This window comes from Mus pahari, chromosome 9 (genome assembly GCF_900095145.1).
Source record: "Mus pahari chromosome 9, PAHARI_EIJ_v1.1, whole genome shotgun sequence".
NCBI classification, from domain to species: Eukaryota; Metazoa; Chordata; class Mammalia; order Rodentia; family Muridae; genus Mus; species Mus pahari.
Genome location: NC_034598.1, coordinates 17838850 through 17843233, shown reverse-complemented (window position 1 = coordinate 17843233; position 4384 = coordinate 17838850). Strand labels below are relative to the sequence as shown.

General features: G+C 46.9%; 1 protein-coding gene and 1 non-coding gene across 2 annotated transcripts in view; both read right to left on the bottom strand.

Moving 5' to 3' along the window:
* The window catches only part of LOC110326749 (RNA-binding protein 39-like), a 110423-nt gene that overhangs the window by 19005 nt on the left and 87034 nt on the right, over nt 1–4384 (bottom strand).
* On the bottom strand, nt 2752–2882 carry LOC115064728. The gene has a single exon (XR_003844560.1). It is a non-coding gene; the product is annotated as a small nucleolar RNA SNORA17 (small nucleolar RNA).

Below are 4384 nucleotides of genomic sequence, written 5' to 3'. Positions count from 1 at the left end.
ACAAGTGGATATTAGCCCAGAAACTTAGAATACCCAAGATACAATTTGAAAAACACATGAAACTCAAGAAGAAGGAAGACCAAAGTGTGGATACTTCGTTCCTCCTTAGAATGGAGAACAAAATACCCATGGAAGGAGTTACAGAGACAAAGTTTGGAGCTGAGATGGAAGGAAGGACCATCCAGAGACTGCCCCACCTGGGGATCCATCGTATATTCAGCACCAAAGCAGAAACGATTGCATATGTCAGCAAGATTTTGCTGACAGGACCCTGATATAGCTGTCTCTTGTGATGCTATGCCAGTGCCTGGCAAATATAGAAGTGGATGCTCACAGTCATCTATTGGATGGCACAATGGAGGAGCTACAGAAAGTACCCAAGGAGCTGAAGGGGTCTGTAACCCTATAGGAGGAACAGTAATATGAACTAACCAGTACCCCCAGAGCTCGTGTCTCTAGCTGTATATGTAGCAGAAGATGCCGTAGTTGGCCATCATTGGGAGGAGAGACCCTTGATCTTGTAAAGATTATATTCCCTAGTACAGGGGAATGCCGGGTCCAGGAAGTGGAAGTGGGTAGGTTGGTGAGCAGGGTGGGGGGGGAGTATAAAGGACTTTCAGGATAACATTTGAAATGTAAATGAAGAAAATATCTAATAAAAATTGTTTTAAAAAAAGCTCTACCTGATATATATTCTGAAAAAGTGTTTCATACTTGTTATTTAATTTTGTCATTTTATTTGTATATGGACATTATATGAAGTATATGATACATGTTAATATAATATGAACCTTAGGCCCTCTCCTCTCTTCTTTTCCATAGCTCTGATACTCTGTTCAGTTCAACTAGTCTTTCCGACTACCAACTATTCTTGTTCTGTTTTAAAACTTTTTATTAGTTCTTTGTGGATTTTACACCATTCATCCCAATCCCACTTATCTCGGCCTCCCCTCATACCTGCCCTCCACCCTTGCTACCTCCCCCAAAGCCCATCAGAGAAAACCAAATCTTATTGTGGAAGCTATAGTGGGTCACAGTGTACCATGCAGTATCCTTTGTCCACACTTCTTTGCTTGCAAAGGTTCATGGCAATATCTTGGTCTGGTAACAGGCCTCTGGCTTCTCTCAGTACTGGATCCTCTTATATATCCTGTTGTTTCCCTGTGTCATGGACCTCCTGTGATTTTGGATCTGTAGGACTGGCCCCTTCATGCACTCCAGCAGTTCACTGGGAGGATAGATGTTAAGGCATGCCAACTGAAAGCCATTGATCTGGGCCCTAGAGGTATGTGAGCTGGTCTACAAGGAGGTTTTCCCACTCACATCCTAGGGGCCAGCTCACCAGCAACCTTCACAACCAGTGCCAACTCTATGCTGCTGCCCAGGTGAGGTGCAGCAGGTGAGGGACATGACCAGTTTTTCCACTCTCCTGATCCTGGAGCCAATTCTCCCGCCTGCCATAGGTGGCGAGGAATGAGGGAAGGGAGGAAGACAACTTGCCCTCCTCCATGCTATGCTACTGCACATCAGACAGAAGGCAGGGCTGGATTTCCCACACTCATTCCCCTGGGGCCAACTCCTATGTAAGCCCCACATCCACAGCAAGCTCTACCATGCTGCCCAAGCGCCATGCAGAGCCCACTTGTTCTCTTAACTTCTGCAGCAGGTGAAGGGCAGGGACAGCTCTCCTGCTCTAATGACCTCAAGGTCAGCTCCCCTGCCTGCTGTAGGTGGCAAAGGTCAAGGGGGTATTTCTCCCTCACCCAAGTCTCTACACAGGTAGACAAGTAGTGGGACATGCTGTCTCATGCTCAGGTTCCCAGGACTGCCTTGCCTGTGCCCCTGTCACCAAGGTCAGCTCTACTGTGCTGCCCAGGTAAAGTGTAGAGTCCACTCTCCCAAGTACTGCAGCTGGTAAGGGGCAAGGATAGTTTTCTTGCTCTTCTAACCCCAGGGCCAGGTCTTGCACTTGTTGCAAATGGTGAGAGTCCGGGGGGGGGGGCAGAGGGTAGGGTGGGAGAGGATGTCTTTTGTCATCCACTCCACTGTCTGGAAGAAGAGTGGCAGGGCCACCTCTCCCAGGTTTGTATCCACAACCCCTGCTTTGTGCAGGCCCTCAGCTCTCTCCTGTTCTCAAGCCTCTAGAACTAGTTCTCCCATAATGACCCGGTAAGAAAAGGAATCCAGTTCTGCACAGCCCTCAGATACCAGCATGTCCCCAGACAGCAACACAGAAGTTGGGATATCTGCCTAGCCTTTGGTAGTAACAGACCCTTGCTGCTTCAGGGCCACAGATCCAGTCAGATGTGACTCCCTGGTAGCAACACATGCTGTTCCTCACTACCCTGGAACATCCAGTTTTGCCTCTCTTCATTGAGCCCACACCCTTCTGTTTTTCTTTCTCTTTTATATCTCTTTCATTTATTTGCTCTTCTTAGAGGTGCCTGCAGTCTCTGAGTGTCCGAGATCACCTCAGGAGTGGTCTCTGGAGTGCTATGCCCTGCCCGTGCATTATGTTTGCCAGGTAGGGGTCATCTCAGGAATGGTCTGTCCCTCCAGGCGTGTACAGAGCTGGACTGGTGGTTCTCTCAGGCTTACGCCTAGCCTGGGCCCACTGTCTGTCTTGGACTCACTCAAGCCTACGGGCCCTGCAGTCTCAGGAGGCTTCTTCTAGTTTCTGGCTTGCTGTCCATTTTTGGGAGCCTGTCGAGGCCTGCCTGGTACCAACGTGGTGGTTATCTCAGGCTTGCTTTTTCCAGGATACTGATCATTCAGATGTTCACAGGTCAGAACACTGAACATAGCCATAGCCTTTCTCCTCCCTGTCATCTACTGACGCACAAGTGACACAGTGACCACCCCTGCAGCACCTACAGGGTACTCTGGGCATTTTAAATGTCCCTCTGTAGTGGGTCGATTAGACTATCTGAAAGTAATAAAGGAATAGATGTTAGTGGGAAAGCATGTACCTTAATTTATCTGGTTATTTCAGACAAAACATAACACATTATACTCCTTTCTATTGGATATTTTATTTATTTACATTTCAAGTAAATACATTATCTCCCTCCCCGGTTTCTACTCTGGAACCCCCTTATCCCGTCCTCTTTCTCCCTATCCCACCCACCCACTCCCATCTCACCCCCTGGTATTACAATACACTGGGGAATCGAGCCTTCACAGGACCAAGGGCTCTCCTCCCATCCTTTGCTACATATGCAGGTGAAGCCATGGGTCCCTCCATGTGTACTCTTTGGTTGGTGGTTTAGTCCCTGGGAGCTCTGGGGGGATCTGGTTGGTTGATATTGTTGTTCTTCCTGTGGGTGGCAAACACCTTCCGCTCCTTCACTCCTTTCTTTAACTCCTACATTTGGGACCCTGTGCTCAGTCCAATGGTTTCCTGTGAGAATCCACCTCTGTATTTTTCAGGCTCTGGCAGAGCCTTTCAAGAGACAGTTATATCAGGTGCCTGTCAACAAGAACTTGTGGGCATCAGCAATAGTGTCTGGGTTCGGTGTCTGTATCAGGGATAGATTCCCCAGGTGGAGCATATCTGGATGGCCTCTCCTTCAGTCTCTGCTCCACACTTTGTCTCAATATTTCCTTCTTTGAGAATTTTGTTCCCCTTCTAAGATGGACTGAAGCATCCACAGTGTGGTCTTCCTTCTTCTTGAGCTTCATGTGGTCTGTGAATTGTACCTTGGGTATTCTGAGCTTCTGGGCTAATATCCACTTATCAATGAGTACATATTATGTGAGTTCTTTTGTGACTGGGTTATCTCACTCAGGATGATATGCTAGATGCTTAAAAATTTCATAAATTCGTTGTTCTTGATAGGTGAGTAGAACTCCATTGTGTAAATGTACCATATTTTCTGCATCNNTTCCTCTGTTGAGGGACATCTGGGTTCTTTTCAACTTCTGGCTATTATAAATAAGGCTGCTATGAACATAGTGGAGCATGTGTGCTTGTTATATGTTGGAACGTATCTTGAGTATATGCCTACCAGTGGTATAGCTGGGTTATCAGGTAGCACTATGTCCAATTTTTAGAGGAGCCACCAGACTGATTTCCAGAGTGGATGTATCAGCTTGTAATCCCACCAACAATGGAGGAGAGTTCCTCTTTCTCCACATTCTCACCAGCATCTGCTGTCACCTGAGTTTTTGATCTTAGCCATTCTGACTGGTGTGAGGTAGAATCTTAGAGTTGTTTTGATTTGCATTTCCCTGATGACAGGATGTTGAACACTTCTTTTTTTTTTTTCTCTTTTTTTCCCAATCTTTATTAGGTATTTACTTCATTTACATTTTAAATGCTATCCCCAAATTCCCCTATACCCTCCCCCCACTGCTGCCCTAACCACCCACTCCCCCTTTTTGG